Source organism: Pongo abelii, chromosome 7 (assembly GCF_028885655.2).
Source record: "Pongo abelii isolate AG06213 chromosome 7, NHGRI_mPonAbe1-v2.0_pri, whole genome shotgun sequence".
In the NCBI taxonomy this organism is placed as follows: domain Eukaryota; kingdom Metazoa; phylum Chordata; class Mammalia; order Primates; family Hominidae; genus Pongo; species Pongo abelii.
In genome coordinates this window covers 21,584,521-21,592,667 of record NC_071992.2, presented here as the reverse complement: position 1 = coordinate 21,592,667, position 8,147 = coordinate 21,584,521, and the positions used below count along the sequence as shown (strand labels likewise).

The following is an 8,147-nucleotide window of genomic DNA, read 5'->3' as shown; positions in this document are numbered from 1 at the left end:
TGAAGGCCAAATGTCTCCTCAATGGGACACGTTTGTGACTATATATAGTGAATCCCCTTTGTGCAATAGGAAAGGAAATACCCTTGTTTCTGAAATTGGCAAAGCTCGTTTCCCACGTTATCGCCTTTGCCTGTCTTTTTCTTTTCTTGGTGGATAACCCACTTGTTGCTTTTCTTTAGACATTTCTTATTTTTGGACCTATTGATTCTGACTATACTCGCCCTTCCCCTCCTCAGGCTATTTTCCCTGTTCAGTGTTAATATTTTATACAGTAGCTCTTCCAGCATCCTTGAGTGTACCTTTATGCATCTTATTTCTACTATTGGTAATAAAGATTCTTATAATAATGTGTGTTGAAACATATTCTCTTATTAATGGAGAGTTTATCATAGTGTTTCATAGTGAAAGGGCACAGAGTAAGGTATGAAAGTGGGACAGGATTGTGTAGATACTGACTTAAATGATAAATATCTACTTTTTAAAATGGTGCTAAAAATGCTTGGAAAGAAACAACAGTAATAATTTAAATAACCTATCCATCAGAATTTAAAAATTAAAGGTGGAATAAAGGTTAGAAGACCTTTCTCTAAAATCCTGAGTTTTGAGTTATCAAAGGGAAACTATTTGAAAATTAGTTTTCCAATTGATAAATAAAGGTCTGGGTGAGTTAGATATGCAAGTTGGTGAATTAGTGTAATTACTGTCGAAATAAAAGACACCGTTTTCAGCAGATCTGTGTTTAGATATCTGGATTTTATGTCAGGCAGATGCAGACCAGATCTAGATTAATCTCTGGTGCCCCACTCATCTTGTTTTCAGTACTAGTTCCCTCTGTTCCCTTTTGTTCTCTTCTATAGATTGGAGAAGTGACGATGCTGAGTGTACAGAAGTAGAATGGAAAAGTCAACCTGTGAAGTACCCTGATGTACCAAATGACTTTTTTTTCTTTTTGAGCTGGAGTCTTGCTCTGTTGCCCAGGCTGGAATGATCTTGGCTCACTGCAACCTCCACCTCCCAGGTTCAAGTGATTCTCCTGCCTCAGCCTACCGAGTAGCTGGGATTACAGGCGTGCACCACCACGCCTGGCTGATTTTTGTATTTTTAGTAGAGATGGGGTTTCAACATGTTGGCCAGGCTGGTCTCGAGCTCCTGACTTCAGGTGATCCACCTGCCTCGACCTCCCAAAGTGCTGGGATTACAGGCATGAGCCACTGCGCCTGGCCTGTAGTAGATGACTTTTATGTGAGATCTCATTTATGCAGTTGAAAGCGTTACAACAGAGAGCTGTGCTTGTTGTGCCATTTGGAGAAGAAAGCTCGGCAATGGTGCAATGAGAGGGACACACGTTCCCCCTTTAGTCCTCCTCCTGGACTGATCTGGAGAGAAACAGCACGAACAACAAAGAGTATAAATTTGAAAATAGTAGGAAACGACTCGCTTATTTTAATGTGTATATTTAAAGGCGTTAATTCAAAACATCCAGAAGAAGTTAAAAGTATCCCCTTTTCAGTCAGCAAATATTAACAAAGCCCCCACTATGTTTGAGTTGTGCTTATGGAATGAGGTCTTGAATATGTGTGACCTTTTTTTTCTAGAAGAGCAAAGTTGACCTCTCCAGGTCAAATGTTTATTTTACTCATTTAAAATAAAAAATTCATTTAGAAATATATTTCATATTTTCCATGTTCCTTAAGTAGACTATATGGAATATAATTAGATCCTAGCTTAATGATTTACCACCCACAATAGTACTGTCTGGCCAGTATTTATGCTTGGGTACAACAATCCTCTTCCATCTAATGAGCAGTCTCTAACTACACGGCACATTTGCTGTCATCTAAGAAATCAGATAACCCTGATTATTAGAACTGTATTTAAAGTAAGATCAACATGACATGAGTATGTCTCTTCAAAAATAATGTAATTGAGTTTTAATGAATGAGTTTCACAACTGTTCTTTCAGCTACTGAATGGCTCTGGGTCAAAGTTCTCAACGACCCCGGTGAGGCTGAGAAGTCTAACCTTGAACTGTATGAAGCATTTCTGTACTTAAAAATACCTATTCAAATATATTTGAAACAAGTTATTAAAGATATTAAACATATTGTACATATCTTGCATTTTATAAATGTAAAAGTTTGCCACTTTATATATTGTTTTAGAATATATATTTTTATATGGGCTGCCATATAAAAATGATGCCACGATGCCATATATTTCGTTCCATTTTTTCCTTAAGGGGATAAAATCACTCTGACACCATGACTTGACTTATTTCCACAACTTTCTGTATATTTCCTTACTATTACTGCATTATCAGCACCATATTAAGGTACACTTGTAATGTCCTTGTAAATTAAAATAACATATTTTGATTCTTAAATCATGTTTATGAAAAATGTTTAACCACATGACTAAAGCTAAACTCCATGTAGAAAACTTTTCTTTTCTTTTTCTCACGACAGAGTCTTGCTCTATTGTCCAGGCTGGAGTGCAGGAGTGTGATCTCGGTTCACTGCAACCTCCCTTTCCAGGGTTCAAGCAATTCTCATGCCTCAGCCTCCTGAGTAGCTGGGATTACAGATGCCTGCCACCATGCCTGGCTAATTTTTGTATTTTTAAAGTAGAGACAGGGTTTCATTATGTTGGCCAGGCTGGTCTCAAACTCCTGACCTCAAGTGATCTGCCAGCCTCGGTCTCCCAAAGTGTTGGGATTACCGGTGTGAGCTACCATGCCCTACCTTTTTTTTTTTTTGTAGTAATTATTATTATTATTTTAAAGAGTCTCTCTCTATTGCCCAGACTAGAGTATAGTAGAGCATAGTGGTGTCATCTTGGCTTACTTCAGCCTTGGCGTCCTGGGCTCAAGCGATCTTCCCTTCTCAGCCTCCCACATAGCTGGGACTATGGCATGTGCCACCATACCTGGCTAAATTTTAAAAAATTTGTTTTGTAGAGACGGGGTTTCACTATGTTGCCTAAGCTGGTCTCGAACTCCTGGCCTCAAGCAATTTTCCAGCGTTAGCCTCCCAAAGTGCTGGGATTACAGGCATGAGCCACCATGCCTGGCCATAAGTCTTAAAAATTGGTTTTTACACGTAGGTTTTGTGTTCAACCTGGTTATTCTTCTCCTTTGGTCTTTGAGGTGTAAAGAAACCCATCCTTCTATTAGGTTCACTGACTTAATTCTGCTAGGCATTGTTAGGGCACTGAGGCTGCAGAGATGAGTTGGCCATTCTTTTCCCTCATACTCTGCTGCCTTTTCTAATGACGGACACTAAGTACCACCGATACTGCTTGATAATAGTGGCTCCCAAAGGGATAATCCAAAGGCTGTTACATATCTACTTGCTTTTTTTCCAGAAAAAAATGTATCTTTTCTCACATTATGTTACTTAGTTTCATAGTTTTATCACCTTTTCCGCTCTCTTACCATTTCATATATTAATTGTTGTCAAAATGTATGGGGGCACCAAACCCTTAGCTAGAACTGGCTTTATGAATTGATATGTATTGATACATACTGATATGACACATATTGTTATGTACATTGCTATGCTTTTATATTACTATCCAAATGAAAAAATTTGGAAATGGTAACAAGGTACTCTTATAAGTTATAAGCCCCTAAAAAAGTAATTAATCCTGAAGTGAGCTCCCTCTTTTTTTTATTTGAGACAGAGTCTCATTCTGCCATCTCTGCTCACTGCAACCTCTGCCTCTCCGGTTCAAGTGATTCTACTACCTCAGCCTCCTGAGTAGCTGGGATTACAGGCATGCACCACCACACCCGGCTAATTTTTGTATTTTTAGTAGAGACAGAGTTTCATCATGTTGGCCAGGCTGGTCTCAAACTCCTGACCTCAGGTGATCCACTCACCTCGGCCTCCCAAAGTGCTGGGATTACAGGCGTGAGCCACCGCGCCTGGCCTCTGTCTCTCTTTTAGATAATAGCTATAGAGCCAATTGCAGCAACAAGGGCGCTTCCTCCACCCTCCCCAAGCCCATCCACATAGTCTAGAACCTGAGTCCAACCGTGTGCGTCTGTGCTGGGCCCTGGCAGTTCCTGCTCAAGTCCTCTGGGCTGTCTTCAGAACAGATTCCATGCTGAAACTGTATTTTATAATTCTGGAGATATCACTGAGCAGAAGGACGGGAGATGCTTCAGGAGAGGAAAGAAAATCAATGCCTTGACAACACACCTGCCAATATAGGGAGGTGTGGGAATGCTTCGGTGGCAGTGGGAAGGCTCTGAAGAGGTTACTTGGTTACCCACAGAGTGCTTGACTGTGAAGGTTCTAACCTTTGCACAACTCATAACCAACTCCAGCCTCCATGTCCTGCCCTCCGTTTGCAAAATGGGGAGTGTCATGATTTGCCTTAAGAGGGTGCTGTGTGATAATGTGGGAAGGAGCCTTGGCCAATGGCTTGTACCTATGTGTATGTGTGTACATATGCTGTGTTAACTATTTATTGCCTCTATTTTGCAGCATTTTGGGGCAGTAGCAGAATAGACATATTTTTCATTTATTTGGAAAACACCCACTTCTTCCCTGTTTCCCAAGTCTCAATTGAATTGCAGTGGGTATATTAGGTCACGAGGGTGAAGAGTTCACTCAGGGTGTGGGGTGGGGACAGGTCCACCTGGGGAGTCCAGGTGGGAAGCAAAACTTGCTTCAGGGATGCTTCCTGCAGGTAAGCAGGAGCTGAATGGAAACCGAGCTGCTTCAAGACTGTGCCTATAGCCTCAGGACTGCCTACCCTGTGCCCACATGAAGTCTGGTGCGCCGGAATCTCCCAGATGGAGACTTTGAGCCAGGCAGTAGAAGGAGCACTGCCTCAGGAGTCATAGGACTGGTTTCCAGCTCTGGTTCTGCGGTGGCTCAGCCGTGGGGCCTCTGCAAGTTGCTTAACCGCATCTGCAGGTGATGACCTCTTCCAGTCTAACTGACTCCTCCTGAGTCCCCCTCAGTTACACTGAAAATTGGCGATCCTATTTCCCAACTCCCTCTCCCACAGAGATGCGCTGGAGCACTTACAGATAAAAGGCGACCTGTGGCCCTGGAGGGTGTGTGCCTGTGTGTGTTGGAGGTGGCGGTGGATCTTTTGTTACCCAACACTCCACTTGGCTTTTTAGCCCTTCCTCTCTCACTTCTCTCCTGGCCTCCCAGTGGCCGTCAGGGGTCCCTGCAGACATCGCATACCCACAGTGGTGCGGTGTGAGAGTTACAGGGTTTCCTGACCTTCGCTGTAAGTAAAAGCTCTCTAGGGGAGGCGTTATAGCTGACCAGGGCAGCAGAGACCGCGACTAAAGCATGAATTTCCCGAAGTGCGATTTACAAAGTTTTTGCATGGAAGTCGGCGCTTGGCGGGGAGGGCAGCCAAGGGAACAGAGCGGGTGGAGCAGGGGGATGGGGAACTCTGTCCTGCAAGAGTAAGGACCCCATGGAGACTGGACACCTCTCTCCTGCAACTCGGGCCACACCACAGTGTGCTAGTCTCTAAACTTCTCCGGCTGTCGGTGACCAGTCACGCGTAAACCGCCCCTGGTGTCCGAGCGCGGCCCCTTCCGAGAGTGACAGGCTTTGGCCAGGGCGCCGCTCCGACGGGCGCAGGGACGCACTGCAGAGGGGCCGTGGGTGACGCGGGTGTCCGCGGCCAACCGCGACCCCAGCCCGGCCTTGGCCGCCCCCGCCGGACCCACCCCGCGGCGGGGCGCCAGGCTTGGCCGCTGTTGCGCCCGCCCGCCCGAGCCGCCGCCGCCGCCGCTGCTCCCCGCCCCCGGGGTCCCTGGAGGCTCCGCGGCTGCCGGAGCGGGAGGTGGAGCCAAGTCCGCGGCGGCCGCGCAGGAGGGAAAGTTCAGCGACGGCGGCAGCGGCCGGAGCCGGGCCGGGCAGCAAGCAGGGCGCCTCGGGTGAGTCGGGTCCCCTCCCGGGCCAGCCTGGCGCGGTGCGCCGCGCGGGGGCGTCAGTGGCGCCGGCCGATCCCCACAGCCCCGCGCGCCTCGCTCGCGCCTGCCCACCCCGCGACCTCGGGGTGGCTCGTGCAGCTGCCGAGGACGGTGCCGCGCCTGGCCTCCCTCCGCCGCTGCCCGCCAGGGGCCAGGGCACGGGCAGGGGCCCGGGAGCGGCTTGGCAGCCGGAGGGCGCGGCGCCTCCAGGTGGGCGCGCGGGGACACGGAGGGAGCTTCCAGGGAGGGTCCGAGGCCGCTGCGCTCCCGGGGTCGGTTTGGCCTCACCAGCCTTTCTCGTGGTCTTCCGCTGTCTAATTACTTTCTGCAAAACCCACTGAAAAGTAGCCTTTCCACGTGCCGCGCGATGACTGCTGTTATTGTATTATTGTGGCTGGGATGGAGAGGGTGGAGGGGGCGTGACGAGGGTGGCCGGTGGGCAGCGCGCTCGCCTGCCCGGGACCGGGCCCGTGGGGGATGTGGCTGAGGGTCACCGCTGTCCGAAGATGCCCAGGGAACGTGCGATCGGTGGGCAGAAGCTGTGCGAGGGCACGATCTTAGGGTGGGATGGGGGTTGGAAGGGCGGGGAGGAGAGGAAAGCTGTAGGAAGCGGAGGCAAAGTTGTTTGTTTCCGTCGCACTTCCTGCACCTGCACTCCTGTCAGAGATTTTGAAGTTATCTTTTCATCGATGGGCAAAGAATGGTGAGAAAGGAAGAGATGTTAACAGCACTGTGCCTGCCAAAACAGTGAGCCTCGGGAATACTCATAAATGAAATACTAATAAAAAGGATAGAGTGGTTAAATTTCACAAACTCCACTTTTATTCTGATTTCAAAGCCTTGGCTCAGTTTTTACTTAATGTCATTAGATATGTCTAGATAATAAAGATAATGAACTGTTCTTTCACGGTTCTTTTTTAAAACCAGAAATTTAAATTTAATTCTGTAGGATTTCTTGGATTTTGTCGACATTGTTCCTACAAGAAAGTCAAATTACCTTGGTGTTACTTGCAACGGTGAGCATTAATAAGCCCTGTGCAGTGCTGAAATGTTGCTAATTGGAGGGAGAAAGGTCCTTCAAACTTGGAAATAGACGCAGAAAGGCAAGATGATTTTTTATGTAAGCCTTAGGCATAAAAGGCGACCTGAACACGTTTTGTAATGGTGCATAATACACAGGGGACTGGCGGTTGGGCTGCCAGAATATGGTCAATTCCTAGAAAGCAAGAGATGGGCCATACCCATTGTAAGATCACCGTACATATTTAATAATTCGTCTGCCTTGAGCTACCACACCATATGTACTTCACATAATACAATATCAAAATACTTTAATCCTGTTCATCTTTGTGTGCTAAATCTTATATGTCTATTTGTAAAATGTATTAGTGGGTTTTAAAGCAGAATCTCCAACATTTGGATTCATGTGTTTACATTACAGTGCAGTGAGCTTGTGCTTTGCTGTTCCAGAGACCTGAGCTCCAGGCGGCTTCTTCCACTTATTAACTGTATGACCTTGGGCAAGTTACTTACCCTTTCCCAGCCTTGGTGTCCTAATTTGTAAAATGCCAATAATACTCCTCACCTTATAGAGATGTTTAGCAGGAGGAAATTACATTTGGGAACTTATCCTAGTGCCCCGAGCACTTCATAAATGTTGTCTTTTTTTTTTTGTCTTTCTTTACATTTAGGGATCCCCCAACTCCAGCATGTTTCAACATTTAAAAAACTTGTAAAAATTCCTTCTTCTTTGTGACCCTACTTTCTATTCATTTATCCACTGATTATTTATTGAAGAATCTCAGATGCTGCCGAGTATCAGTGTTGAAAATAAGGAGTTGAAACTTTGGGGCAATACTTCAGCTTTTTCTTGTATCTTCCTAAGAATCCATCCTAAGTTCATATGATGATGAATGGTACTTACCAATCTTCATATTGCCCTAGCTCTGTTCTTAATGCCATGTTATTACATTAAAAAGAAATAACAGTAAGGTCTGCAAGGGTCCTCATCTTTCCTATTTCCTCCATGTCTAACACAGTGCCTGGCAGGGCATAAGGACTCAATAAATATTTGCTGATTTAAAATACAGAATGTAATGAAGTTATTCTTTGGGTCACATCCTTCTTTTAATAATTCCTGATGAAATGACCTTGAGATTCTAAATGTTAGCCCTACTATATTAGGGCTAATAGAGGG

General features: G+C 45.8%; 1 protein-coding gene across 13 annotated transcripts in view; it reads left to right on the top strand.

Annotated features, from left to right (window-relative positions):
- The first annotated feature begins 5,150 nt into the window (after positions 1 to 5,150).
- CSGALNACT1 (chondroitin sulfate N-acetylgalactosaminyltransferase 1) overlaps positions 5,151 to 8,147 on the top strand; it is a 358,363-nt gene continuing 355,366 nt past the window's right edge. For 7 of the 13 annotated variants that reach the window (XM_054561299.2, XM_063726558.1, XM_054561298.2 and 4 more), the window contains exon 1: positions 5,814 to 5,914. The gene's annotated coding sequence lies outside the window, so the exon portion shown is untranslated. Of the gene's footprint in view, positions 5,251 to 5,742; positions 5,915 to 6,143; positions 6,161 to 8,147 lie in introns of those variants that run through there. The other 6 variants (XM_024251232.3, XM_024251227.3, XM_063726561.1 and 3 more) reach the window with 6 other exon arrangements.